This window comes from Monodelphis domestica, chromosome 6 (assembly GCF_027887165.1).
Source record: "Monodelphis domestica isolate mMonDom1 chromosome 6, mMonDom1.pri, whole genome shotgun sequence".
Classification (NCBI taxonomy): Eukaryota; Metazoa; Chordata; class Mammalia; order Didelphimorphia; family Didelphidae; genus Monodelphis; species Monodelphis domestica.
In genome coordinates this window covers 27,976,963-27,991,542 of record NC_077232.1, presented here as the reverse complement: position 1 = coordinate 27,991,542, position 14,580 = coordinate 27,976,963, and the positions used below count along the sequence as shown (strand labels likewise).

Here is a 14,580-nt window from a genome sequence, read left to right as displayed (position 1 = left end):
GACTCCATGAGCCCACTTTCCTGGTCCATCCTCTGGGCTCCCCCCACCCCACCCCCACTATTGGGGCTCTCTCTTTCCAGGGAAATGGAAGTGACGTTGAATTTACTTACAGAAAGGTCAGCTCCCAGCGTGGCGGCATGTAAGGTCCCTGGTGGAGGTGCTCTTTTGTCTTTATCTCAATAAGTGCTTATTGTCACCAGGAGGGCATATTTATTCCCTTGAAGACTCCAAGGATCTAAAATTGTGTTCATGGGAAATGCCTTCCTAGATGCTGTTCAGGACTTCTCTGGAACTTAAGAGATGCTCTTTGAGCATTACCGAAGCTAGCTAGTCCTTACCTGAAAGAGACACATCTGTGAGCTCATACAGAACGCTGCCCTGGGAGCCTAGAGGATCTGAGTTCAAATCATCCCCCAAACCCTTGCTAGCTCTGTGACCCTGGGCCATCTTGTAGCCTCTCTCAGCCTCCATCTGTAAAATGGGGACAGCGACAGCGTCCAGTTATTGTGGGGATCCAATGAGATGGGCTTTGCTAAACCTGAAAGCACCATAGAAATGCTCTTTTATTGGCGTTGTTGCTGTTACCATTATTTTTACTTGAAGCCTTTCGAGGCAGCTGAGACCTGCCAGAGCTTGTCCTCCGCTGGCACAGACTCTGAGAAGCCAAGAAGGGAGAGGAGGCCCTTCGCAGAAGAGGATGCTCATGGATTGTCGATAGTTTTCGTTCAGTCCGACCCGGACACTATTTCTTTGAGGCACGACGGAGCGGATAACTGAGGCACCGAGAGGCTTCACGTGTGACCTCCAGGGATTCACTGCCCTGTTCTGCCTCAGTTTCCTCATCAGTAAAACCAGGACATTGGCCTCTTGTTAATCCGTACATTCACACTAGAAAGCAGCCTGCCTAGACTACCGCACGCAGCCCGTGGGCAGGCCTGGTACCTCCGAATCCTGGGCTACCTTCTGCAGAAAAGAAAACACAGCCCTGGGGGAGGGGGCAGTGGGGCACCCTTGCCTCTGTTCTGAGGTGTTTTCCACCCCCATCCCCTTTTTCCTTTTGTCTCCCGGCCGGTCAGAACCCCCAGCCATCCGGCAGTCCCCAGGACAGACAACATGGCCATTTGGTTCATTCTGATTAAAGTAAGACGGCTGATTCACTATTACAGGCAAGGGATCGTTTACCAGGAAGACCAGCGCTGGTATGTGGCCATCTGCCTTAGAAAAGCCCCAGCAGCCAGCGTCCATTTCCTCTTCCCACCCAGCCCCCCTTCCTCGGTCTGTCTCTAGTCATCCCGTTCCTCTGCCCACAGACACACATGTAATTAGATGTGGCTTTAGGTCCACCCTCCCAAGGCAGCGAGCGAAGGGCAGGAGAGACGGAAAGGGGCTCAGCCGGCTTGGCCCAGCTTGGCCCCTCGTCCTTTGCTCTTCCTGCTGTCGTCTGGTTCTTGGGTGTGCTTCAGCCCGATGGGTCCCCGTCCGTCCGTCCGTCCGTCCTAGGGTTGGAAGCGCGTGTGGGCTGTGGTCTGGACGGACACCCACCCGCTAGCCCCAGCCTCCCCGGCTCACAGACTGAGAGAGAAGGAAGGAGCCTGGATGGTCGCTTTTTTATTTTTAGTTGTCTCAGTACAGCTCATTCCGTCCCGGTGCCCATGTCGGCCATGGCCCCATGAGCCTTTGTTTGGGGAGGCCGGAGGGGGCATTTCTAAGCAAGACAAATGAATATTCCGGCCTCCCTTTTTCACTTAGTCCGTGGCTTCCGGGGCACCGGAGCCTTGGAATACCGGCTCTCTTCGAGTGGGTTTTTGATGCTTTCTTTTTCAAGCAAATCCTCAACGGGCATCTGTTCCGGCGCCTGGTAAAACTGGGCCACAGACGACCCAGAGTGCTCGGAAGTGGCACGCTAGAAAGAATCATTCCACAGCTTTTCTCCCCAGTTACGTGACTCCTTTTTTCTTACACGTTGGTAAGTCTGTCCCTATCAGCACCGGGGACGCAGGGCAGCCTTCTGGGCTGCGTTTGGCCCTGGGAAGGAGGGCTGAGACAGGGAGAGCCCTCCTTCATCCTGGGCCTCCTCTCAGAATCAGAGCCGCCTCCGGGTCTGAGCAACGTTTTAGTCGCCACCAGCCACATGGGCTTGTTGGTGGGCCGAGAGCAGAGTCCAGGGGAGGAGTGCCCACAGCGTGCCAGGGGGGCATTGCCTCGAGCCGAGCCGAGCCTGGAACCGGGGCTCGTCCCATCGCAGCGTGCTTTGTTTTGCCTCCTCACACTGTGCTCTTTACCGTGAAAACTCACAGCCATCCTGAGCCCAAGTGCAGAAATGGGAAAAGTACTCGCCCTTATCCTCTGGAGGAAGACGCCGGAGGGGAACACGGGGGCAGCGCGGCAGCTCCGTGGCTAGAGAGCCAGGCCTGGACGCTGGGAATCCTGGGTTCCCATCTGCCACAGAGAGTGCCTTGCTGTGTGGCCCTGGGCAAGTCACTTCACCTCTGTTGCCCAGCCCTGGCCATGGTATTGATTCTAAGATGAAAATATATACAATTTTAAACACACACACACACACACACACACACACACACACACACACACACACACACACACACACACACACGGAAATGGGCAAAAGGAGTCAGTCCGTTTTCTCAGCCGAACCACTCCGGCATTCTCGATTCCCAGCCAGGGGAGCCAGAGAGAGATCCAATAGTAGAAACATTCATTAAGGGACAAAGACAAAGATTTTGTTCCAGGTCTTCTTGGGGTACACTTGGGAGACTGTCTGTTCGCCGTTAGATTCGGGCACCAATAAGAAAGGATTTCACCGTCCTCCTTGGCGCCGATTCCACTCCGTGGGGAGGAGTGAGGGGCAACAGAATTTTAAGACTGGTTTTTATTCTGTTTTGTTGGTTTAACCCTCACCCTCTGTCTTAGAATGGAGACTACGTATTCATGCCAAGGCACAAGGGCAGCAAGGGCCAAGCAGTGGGGGCCAAGTGACTCGCCCAGGGTCTCCTAGCTAGCAAGGCCTGTGTCTTTAAGACCCGTTTCTGCCCAGGCGAGAACCGTACGTTGGCTTTGAGGGTCTACATGGCAAAGAGCACATTTCATCCTCTCATTTCCAAGCAGAAAAATAGAGGAACGTCTGGTGGAATTGGAGCGTCAGTGCCGGTACGCGTGTTGGTCCCAGAACAAACTCCTCGATGTGTTGCTAGGTCCATTGGGACCTCGTGGGGCCCAAATCCCGCCCTGTGTCCTCCATGCCGGAGCGGCTGTCCGTGTTGCTGCTGCAGAAAGGCTTCATTCCCCTGGCATTGCGGGCCGCTTCTCACGAGGCCAGGCTGTAGCACGCCCAGACTGGGCCACGACGGCCACTTCCATTTCACATCACAGAAACTTGGTCGGACGACCACCTTTCCCAAGCAAAGCGAGGCCATCACGACCGCTGGACGCGAGGGCCGATGGCCGTCCAGCCGGTCATGGAATGGCGAAGGGCCGGTCTGGGGATGTCATGGCTTTAAATGGATATCCGGTGAAGAGGAGGGAGGCCCAAACGTGCTGGTGATCGGTCTTGGGCTCCTTCACCTTAATAAAACCCAGAGCCCCAGATGGTAAGCCAGACTTTGGGGTGATGACACCCCGAGAAGACAATAAGGGCTGGTTTGAACAAGTGCCCAGGTGGGTCTCCACTCTCCTCAAAGCCTCTCTTCTTTGTAAAAAGTTTTCCTTTTTCTTGCCCCATTCACGACATAAAGCCTTTATGTTCAGGAAAGATCAGGCTGGGTAAGAGCTTCTCCTCCCAGGCCTTAGGGGTGGCCATCCACCAGGGGCCTCTCCTTACCCTGTTCTCCTTGCCAGCCTCTCCGTTGCTGAGCCTGACGTCACCTAGGCGCTCTCCCCTGGAGACCCTGGATGCTTTCCCCAAGTTCAGAGTGGGCCATTGGGGGAACCAATGACCCAAAGCAGGGCCTAAGCTAAGACATAGGTGCAGGAGCAATTGGATGGTTCAGTGGACAGAGCCAGGCCTAGGGACAGGAGGTCCTGGGTTCAAATGTGGCCTCAGACACTTCTTGGCTGTGCGACCCTGAGCAAGTCACTTAACCCCCACTGCCTAGTCCTTACTGCTCTTCCGCCTTGAAACCAATACACAGTATTGATTCTGACAAAAGATATGGGTGGTAAAAAAAGAAAGAAGGAAAAGAAAGGGCATAAGGAGCAGTGGAACTGGCAAGAAAATTCAGTGTTTAATCATTTTCTGCCTTACTCCAGGGTCCAGAGGGATTCTAATCGAATATTCTTTCATCTCTACATCTCTGTAGAAATGGGGCCTCGACATAGATGTAGATTCTTCTTGTAAAAATGTCATAGAAGTGGGAAAGGGGTAGAGGGGTAGAATCACTAAATGACCTGGTAGCCCTCTAGATAGAGTCTGGAGTCAGGAAGACATGAGTTCAAATTCAGCCTCTGACATTTATTAGCTATCATATGACCTGGGCAAATCACTTAGACTCTGCCTCAGTTTCCTCAACCATAAACTGGGGATAATAACAGCATCTACTTCCAAGGGATGTTCTGAGGACCAAGTGAGGTAATACAGGTGTCCCTTCCACATCACCAGGGTCAGGGGCCCGGCTGTGCCTCTGTGATCTGGAAAATCTACATGAAACTCTTTGGCCCTCCCTCCATGCCAGAGAAGAAGCCTGAATTTTTTTTTCTTTTATGAGGTGTTTTCAATACCTTATTGTAAAATTTGAGTTAAGTATGTGATCGTAGGCTAAATGTAAGCCAGCGTTAACATTTCTAGCCTTGGTGTGTCATCTACTGGCTTTCACATTTTTTCCCCACAAACTTTAACTTTTTACTTAGTTGAACTTTAAAAAAGAAATTGGGTCGATGTATGGCATTAAAAGATAAAATAGGATATTATACAATACTAGACATACGTTTTATGCATTTCTGAGTTTCTGTGTCATCTGCTGACCTTCACATGTCGTCTGTGGCTTCCACAAAACTCCCCCCAAATTCCCATTTAATTTCTTATGTCAACCACAATATAGAGAAACCATATGGGAAAAGTCACAATATTGAAGGAATGCCTGTATTTGTAAAGCGTTTGCTTAGTAGGACGTTAATAATAAATGCTTGTTTCTTTCTTGAACTCACGGCCAATTGGAAAACCCAACAAACCTCAGGGTTCAGTGTCTTCTGCCTCAGAGGATTGTACCCAAACCTCTGGGACCAGTCCCAGCGGGGTGAGCCGGCGATCACTAATCATGGGAAGGCAGTATTCTCTAACTCTTGATGTTGCTTTTCTGTGTCATGAAGGATGAATGATCTCTGAACCCAAAAAGGCTGGAAAAAGTAGGTAAAAGAAAGCTGACATTCAGGAGGATAGGAGAGAAGCCCTTCACTGTCCTCTGAACCTGTCTGAAGGTCTTGAAATGGTATGGTCAGATTTAGAAGGATCAGAGCCCTCGCAGTGGCAGAGCCTGACGTCCAGAGAGGTCCCAGGTCCCTCAGGAGAGTCAGCGGCAGTGGTGGGACTGTGACCAGGACCTCAGACTCCCAATCCATGTTTGATATGTTCCAGTGGAATTCGTAGATCACCTGTCAGTTGTTCCTTGCTCTCACTACCCGGCCAGCGTATCTCTTTTTTTCTTGTAATACATTTCTCTGTTAATAAGATCTGTTTCAGTGAACTTTGTTTCAGGGAGAAAATTGGATTAATTAAAAGAACCACTCTGTTTACCAAAGACAATCCAGCCCACCTGCCCCCCATTCAATCGTGAGACAACATTCAGTCTCCTGACTCAAAGTCCAGCCCCCTATCCAATATTCCACTGAATACACAAGCACTTTGGGTTGTTCGTATTACTGAACATCATAATCTGGACAATGGACATTTTCCATCCACTTAGTTTTTCCTGTGTGGATTTGTAATTATTATTAAGAGATTTTGCCGTGCTCTTGGGCTTAATACAGTTATCATTGTTATCTGCAAAGAGTATTGGAAGACTTCCCCCTGCCTGTTCTCTTGGGAATTGGGCATTGGGTCACTGTAGAAATGGGGTCTGCCTCTTCCCTTCTCATGTGTTTATCAAGGATGCCCTTGATAGACATGGAGATTATTCTTGTAAAAATGTTGTAGAGATGGCATGAGGATCAATAATTATTGGCATTCTCTCAGTTCTCTTTTGGAGGGACAATAAAGTTCAAGATGTTTCTCTCCCTCTTTGGCATACTGCACTCTTTCAGGTAACTTGACAATCCCTTCCTTCATGTCCTCAGAACTATGTCACCGATAGCATGAACTTCTTGTGTGTCTTCATGTTCTAGTCCCATCTTTATTTTCCTTAGTGCCATTTTATTTTTTAAAAAATATTTCATTTGGGGCAGCTAGGTAGCACAGTATATTGAGCACCAGAACTGGAGTTGAAAGGTCCTGGATTCAAATGTGGCTTCACATCCTAGCTGGGTGACCCTGAACAAGTCACTTATCCCCAGTTGCCAACCCTTACTGCTTTTTGCCTTGGAACCGATACTTAATATTGATTCTAAGATAGAAGGTTAGGGTTTCAAAATATATATGTATATATAAATTTTGTTTTAATCAGCCAATATCTGTCTTCTACTTCTACCCCAACCTTCCCTTCACTGAGCCCACAATTTGTTCATTCCCTAACTTATGGGTACCATCTCAGATTCCCATTCATTGCCACCTCAAAAAGTTATATTTGTGTACAAATTAGAGTTTGTTTTGCTTAGGACTAATTCTTCCCTAACATAACCGTACTCTGATCCCCCCCTTTCTCCTTCCCTCCCATTTCCCTGTTGAGTGAAATGTATTTCTGTATCCAACTATTTGTATGTGTATATTCTTCCTTCTTTTTACCTGTTAAAATGAGGGGAAGGTTCATGTCAGCCGCTTCTCTCTACCACCTCCTCCTTTTTGTATAAACATCTTCTTGTGTACCCAATTATGTGAGATAATTTTCTTTAGCTTTCCTGTCTTTAACCTTTAACCTCCCCCCCATGCCTGCCCCCAATTTATTCTTCTTTCCTCTCTTTTCTTAAGATCATTAAGCTTTAACAGAACCTTTCCCAGGTTGCGTCTAATTTCTTTCTATAAACCTTGATGAATGTTCATTCAGAGGGAACTCGTGTGTCATCTCTCCAAATCTGAGTATAAGCAGTTTATTCTTGTTTAGTCCTTTATCATTGTTCATTCATGTCTACCTTTTTATGTTGCTATGTTTCTATGTTTGAACTTCAAAGTTTCTTTTCATCAACATTGCTTGGAAGTTCTCTATTTCATTAAGAATTCATTCTCCCCCCCTCCCAGCATTATACATTATTTTACTGGGTAAGTTCTTGGCTGTAAGCCCATATCTTTCCTTTTGAAATATTGCATTCCAGGCTCTCCATTCCTTTATAGTAGTGGCTACCAAATCATGTGTGATCTTTCTGGTTGCTATATTTGACCTGGAAGTTCTGTTGACTATGATGTTTTGGGGAGTTTTTCATTTGGAATTTTCTTTCAGAAAGTAACTGGTAGCTTCTTTGTTTCTTCTTTGTCCTCTATTCCAAGTGATCCAGGCAGTTCTCTTTTAAGATTTTGTTATATATCATGTCTAGGCTCTTTTTTTGGTCATGGCATTCATATAGTTCAAATTTTTTTTTTTAAACCCATGCCTTTTTGTCTTAGAATCAATACTGTGTATTGGTTCCAAGGCCGAGGAGCAGTAAGTGCTAGGCAATGAAGATTGAATGCCTTGCCCAGGGTCATATGGCTAGGAAATGTCTAAAGCCAGATTTTTTTATTTATTTAATTAATTTAGAATATTTTTCCATAGTTGCATGAGTCATGTTCTTTCCCTCCTCTCCTCCCACCCCCCTCCCATAGCCAATGAGCAATTCCACTGGGTTTTACGTGTGTCATTGATCAAGACCTATTTCTATATTATTAGTATTTGCACTAGGGTGATTGTTTAGAGTCTATATCCCCAATCATATCCCCATCAAGCCATGTGATCAAGCAGTTGTTTTTCTTCTGTATTTCTACTCCCACAGTTCTTTCTCTGGATGTGGATAGCATTCTTTCTCATAAGGCCCTCAGAATTGTCCTGGATCATTGCATTGCTGCTAGTAGACTGAGGCCAGATTTTAACCTACTAATGATTCTTAATTTTTGTTTCTCCTTGATCCATTTTCCAGATTCTTTTTTTTTTTTGCTTTATTTTGAGATAGTTTATATTTTCTTATTTTTTTCAGCCTTTAGACTTTAATATTTCTTGTTGCTTCATGGAGTCATTGGCTTCTATTTGTCCTATTTTGATTTTTAGGTTGTTGGTTGGTTGTTCCAATTTTCGTACCTCTTAAGTCAAGCTATTCATTCCCTTTCCAATTCTTTCTTCCCAAGGCTCCCATTTCTTTTCCAGTTTTTTTTTTTGCTAAAGCACTCTCATTTCATTTATAAAAAGTACCAAATGAGACAATCTTTATAAAGTTCTTAACACAATATCTGGCACAGAATAGATGCTTAATAAATGCTTGTTCCTTTATACTTCTTTTTTCCAGTTTTCCCTCTAGCTCTCATTCCATTTATAAAAACACTTTAAAAACTCTTGCTTCCTGTCTTCCAAGAACTTTTGTTGAGTTTGTACCCAAGTTAGTTTTTTTTCTGATGATTTTAAAATATATCATGAACATCCCTGCCACCATAATAGCTTGTTTTGGTAGAGTTCTTTTTTGGTTTGCCCATTATTTCAACTTGCTTCTTGACTTTTGGACTTGATGTTAGGACTGGACTACATTTATAAAGAGGAAGACTGGGCTGGTTCTGTTGCTGCTTTCCTGGGGTATTTAGTTTTGTGTTTTCTAGGATTTCCAAGACAGAATAGGGATTTGCAAGCTATCAAATTGATCTGATCTAGGGCAGAAATATGATTTCTGATCCTGATCTAACCTCTGTAAGCCAGGCATCTTGGCCTAGGTTTGGGTATATGCAAGAGTAGACTGCTTTTGGACTTTACCCCTGAGCCAGTTGGAAAGCTGCTCTGATTCAGAGTGGCAGAACTGTAGTCTCTCCTGTGGTCTGGAGTTCCTGCCTTGGTAATTCCTCTGCAGGTTGAGCTAGATGCTAAAAAGACTTTGCTTTTTGCTTGGGGTATGAGGCACACACTGCCATTGCAGTGGATGCTCAATAGCCTGCCCTCTCCATACACAGCCCAGGGTCTCCCAAACCTGGAATACCACCACTGTGTGCAGACCCCCTTCTCCATCTGTCCTGAATCTGTGGCCTGAAACTGAATGATGGGGGACAGAATTTTCCGTTGGCACTTCATCTCATCACAGGTCCCCATATGGGCCTGAGATCTCCTCTTACTCGTGTATAACCTCTCCCTGGTGGCTGGAGACCTCCCCTTACAGCTTGCTCCTATCCACCCTCTCAGCATCCACAGACTTCCCTTCCTTTCTCTTTGCCAAGCTGGGCTGGACAAGTGACTCACTACTGACTTTTTCTGGGTTTCTCCATCACAATTCAGTCTGGTGAGCTGTCTAGATCTATTTAGAGGAGTCTGTAGTCAGGGCGCCACTCCACCATCTTGGTTCTGTGTCCCTTTGAGGGCCATTTTCCTTCTTTGTACAAGCACATTGGGAACCTTGATGCTAGAATGCAAAATTGGTTCCTTCACAGTCCTTGGTACTGGAAAAGTGTATAAATAGCATTACAGAACATCCCATCTTTCTTCATGGGGTTTTCTTTCCATTCTCCTTCTAGGTCCTCATAATGACTGCTTACTTTTTTTTGCCAACTGGTTTCTCCCTTTGCTGTTCCATGATTCCCATGACCTTCCATCATCCTCCAAAAGTTTTATAAATGATTGTGCGTGTCAAAACAGTGCCATTCTTGGCTTCCATGTCTCTCCACTCTCCAAGGAGTCTAGGGTTGACTCAGGCAATTTCTAGGTTCTTTTGTTGTTATATAAGGCAATTATTTAAATTAGATAACCTTCTTTAGGAAATGATTATAATGGGAAGAGAGAGCGAGAGAATGAGTAGGGATGGATGGATGGATGGATGGATGATTATTAAGCACTTGTTATGTTCCAGACATTGTGCCAAGTATTGAGGATACAGACATAAGTAAGCAAGTGTAAGGAAGCAAACATAAGTCAGCAGGCAAGCCAGTCCTACATACATGTATACATATGTATGACTGTGTATATATGTCTGTGTGTGCATATATACGTATATACATAAAATTTGGTTTTCTGTCATTTTATTTGATGCTCATCATGTGCAGTGTATCCCAGGCATGACATCTAGCCTTCCAAGGAATCTCTCCCAGTGCATTGTGCTCTCAGGGGCTGAAGCCTCGGGGCAAATAAAGCCCTAAGGATTTTCCCCTTTCTCCCTGCTCAGGACACAGTAGATTCCACATAGCAGGATAACTCCATCTGCACATGCAGCCAGCCTTTCAGCCCCTCCTCTACAACCTGCTGCTCCTCCCCATTTCCCATTTCTGTGGATGGCATTGCCAGTTTTTCGGTCACCCAGACATCTTCCTCTTCCCTGCCCCCCCCCCCATTGCATCAATCCAGTCTCCCTGGCCGGCCCCTCCTGAGTTCTTTCCCAGGTCTGCTTCTCCACTAGCTCCAGTCCTGGTGTCACCGTGCCCGCTCCATCCTTGGTAACCCTTGGGGCACAGATCTGAGCAGGCCCAGCCTCTGTTGGAAACCTTCCCTGCTGAAGAACCAGGTCCGTTTAGGGCCTTCTCCAGACAGGAGCAGCCTCTCTCCCCAGCCATTTCTCACACTACCCCCCAGAAGCTCTAAGTTCCAGACCAGTCTCTCTCCGAGAGTGTTTTGTCTTTTCCTGCCCATACACGCTGGAACAGGCCATCCCTCCCCACCCGCCACGCTAGGGACAGATGCCTTCCTCAATTCACTCAGTTGGAATCATTTTTTCCTTCAAGACCCAGCTTAGATGCCCCTCTTCTACGGAACCTCCTGTTCCCCTCTGCTAAAAAGGACCTTTCCATCTAGGATGGTCCAGCTCTGGCCTATTTTGCCTATGTTGCTGTTTGGTTTTTGTTTTTATTTAAATTTAATTAAATTCATTTTTTAAACCCTTCCCTTCCATCTCCATCAATGCTGTGTGTTGGTTTCAAGGTATGAGAGCTGGAAGGGCTACTTGAATGCAGAATTTGGGTCATTTTTTCATCCTAACTGCCCACTCCTGCACCTACCATAGTACCTTCTGTTTTGTAGAGGTTCATAAATGTCTGTCAAATTGAATTTGAATGCCAGGGGCCTGGGTTTGGGGCTAGGGTTGGGATCTTAGCCCCAGGACACTTGCAGACCTCTTGGGGCAGTTCTCAGCTCTGCCCAGCCCCCTCCCCCATGGGCCTTGCTCAAGAGAAGCAAAGTGGGAGAATTTACTCAGCCTTGGCCTGAGCTGGGGGACAGGAAGGAGCCGTGGTCATGCCCGGGACAGCCTTCCGAGCAGCTCTTGGCAGACCCTCCTGGGGAATGTCAAGTGCCCTTATTTGAGACGAGTCCCGGCAAAGCCACCTGAGAAAAAGGGGCCATCGAGGCTTGGGGAGGCCCTGCTGGGATGGTTCTGCTCTTCCCGTGGAGATGTTCGCCAAGACTTAATAGCCCCTCCAGCTGGACTTGTCTCTTCTGAGGCTCCTCCAGATGCCACTTGCATTATTTTCCCCCAGAATGACCACCTTTACCCCCCAGACATCCAAGGCTCCAGGAGGGAGCCTCTCCCACTTCTTTCCTTTGGTAAAAACCAGCTGTGCCCCAGTGAGTCGCCCCATGGCCTGGGTGGAGAGGAGAGACTTGGACCCCCCCCCAATGAGGAGACAGTGACTCAGCTGCCCCCCCCCAGCTTCAGAGGCAAGAGTGTGCCCCAGTGGGAAGAAAGGCCAGAGCACCCCCTAAGACCGGCACATGAGGCAGCCCTGCCAAAGATACTTTGGACGGCTCTCTGGGGTCTTCGTGTGGGAGAGAGGGGGCCCCGGGAATCCCTTCTCGCTAGGCGTGCGTGGAGACCCTGCTTGTGCACATGCGAAGGACACGCAGGGATCTGGGGCGCCCCCTTTCCACACACTCCACAGTAACAGGTGAGGTTCCCCATGCTGCCAAGCCAGGCAGAGGAAGGCAGGGCCCTGGACGCCCACCCAGGGCGGTGACGAGACAGGACATTCCGGTCACCTTCCTCGTAACCGAAAGCCAGCTTGAGCCCTGAGTTCCAGTCCTGCCTCAGACCCGCTCTAGCTGTGGCGCTGCGCCCCGAAGCTCGGCTGCCCCGGCACTTCTTGAGGAGCACAAATGACAGAAGCTGCTCGTCCCACCCTGGGAGCGAGGGACACTTGGCAGGAGGCAGCAGGAAGGGTCCCGCCTCGCCTTGGAGTCAGTCGCCCTAGTCACAAGACGGGAGAACAGGCGGTATACCGCTCCTGCCCCCGCCGCCCTCTCACTGGCTGGTCCTCTATCACGTGGAGCCTCTTGGGAGTACTTTGTCGTGGCTCCGCCCCCTCACGGCGCATGCCCTATGTTGAGCTGGTGGGGCGGCCGCCTGCCCTCAGCTGCCTGGGCTGCTCCTCCGCCCAGAACTGGAACCCCCTGCCCAGGCCATCAGGTCCAGCGTCTCCCCCCAGCCCGCCAAAGTGTCCCACGAGGGCTTTCATGGGAGGGGCAGCCAGGCCTGCAGCCTCAGATACTCACTAGCTGTGTGGCCCTGGGCAAGTCACTGAACCCCAGTGCCTAGCCCGGACCCCCCTGGCGCCTTGGAGCCAGCACCCAGGATGGATTCGAAGGCGGAAGGGAAGGGTTCGGGGTTTGGTTTTTTGGAAGGGCCTTGGGGGAGGTTTAGCTGTTTTTATTCTCCTGGTGCTCGTCAAAGGAAGAAAAGAGCAGATGCCCCACGGGGCCGCCATGTTGCTTGGGGGATGAGCAGGGGAACACCCAGAAGAGAAGAAAGAGCTCGGCGGGCCACCCACGGCACCACGGGGCAGAGAGCGTTCTGACCTTGATCTCGGCTCAGGCTCCCCCTTTGTTTGAGAAGGCTTTGAACTGGGGGCACCGGCTGCTCGAGGCTCCCCTAATTGCGGGGGATTCCTCGGAGCGGGCATCCCGCCTCCCTGCACCTGCCAAGCCTCCACTGGTGCAGTCCCGGGGCCTGGGGAACCCCATCTCCTGGCAGCTCCTTCCTGTTGACTGTAATTAGAACCTTTGAGACTGAGCTTCTCCCATGGAAGGGCCCCCAACACACACGCACGGCCTCTCCTGAAGCTAGTGAGCTCCTGCCGTTGGCTGGTGGTTGGGCCCCCCATGGCGTAGGAGGGGACCCGAGAACCCCAAGGGCTGCCTCCCCCGAAGAGAGAGCCTCGAAGCCTCTCCGAGGTGACAGGCCCCTCCTAAGGACAAGGCCTCTGGGGGGCTTCCAGCCTAAGGGGGGGGACCGAGCACCTAAGGGCGCGTGGCCCCATCCCCAGCCTGTCCATGAATGTCTCCGCTGCGACAACTCTGGAAGTCTCATGAGTGGTTTCAGAAAGCGCTGGCTGGCTTTCCACATCCAAAAGGGCCCATCGCTAAAGCAGGGCCTGAAACAGCCTCTGGGAGCCCCCCTCATCCCCATGAGGACCCCCTGAGGAGAGGGGCCGGGGAGAGCCCAGAACCACCCGACCCAGCTTCTTGTGGTGCTTGGACTCTGAGGCAGGTCCCGGCTCCCCGGGCCTCCCTCTTAGAGGCAGCATGTATTTTGTATGCCAGTTTCTGTGTACCTTCTTCCCCCTCCCCCTCCCAGAGACTTGAGGATGTGGTCAGTCCCTCTGGGGGCCTCCAGTCTGGTCATAGGCCTGGCATGTTCAGATCCTTCTTGGGGGCCTAATCACAGGGGAAGGACATCCTGGTCCTCCGAGGACTACTCCTGGGAGTTCAGGTGAGGCGCGGAACACGTCCGGAGCCCAGATAGAGGCCTCTCGTCCGGATGCCCAGGCCAGACGGGCTCGGCCTCTTGGCACAGGTGGCCGCTCAGTCGGGCACTTTTTGTCGCTGAGACACCGCAGGGTGGGGGGCTCTCTTGGCAGTTTGCCGGGAGTGGGGAACCCTGACAAGATCCGTGCAGCTGACTTAGAAATGAAGCCTCGGAGGATTGCTGGAGGCCCCCAGGCTGAGGGCCTCATTCAGCATCCCCTGGCTAGGCATGTCCGAGGTAGGATTTGAACCCGGATCTGGCCCTCGCTCCCAGGCTGCTTCTGCACGTGCCTTCCTGACTGCGTCTACATAGGTGGCATTCCTCGCGCCGGCCACCTTTTGGTTACCGTTTCTGAAATCCTTTAGGATTCCACTGAAGGTGCCTAAATTCGCCTTTGTTCTCTCGCCCTCGTCTCCTGGAGTAGAGGCAGGGAGAGGTGGCTGAGAGGAGTCTCTGCCCTGAAGCCCAGCACCTTCTCCCGGGCCCTGCCCAGGGTCAGACACCCTCAGAGGGCCGGCCCAGGCCACAAAACCTGCCTCGATGCTTTGGCCGGCGTTGTCGCCGAGACTGTTCCTTTGGCATCGCCGCCCCATT

The 14,580-nt window shown here is 50.0% G+C and overlaps 1 protein-coding gene across 3 annotated transcripts in view; it reads left to right on the top strand.

The window, feature by feature from the left end:
• The window catches only part of CSTPP1 (centriolar satellite-associated tubulin polyglutamylase complex regulator 1), a 173,384-nt gene that overhangs the window by 141,006 nt on the left and 17,798 nt on the right, over positions 1 to 14,580 (top strand). The window lies entirely within an intron of this gene.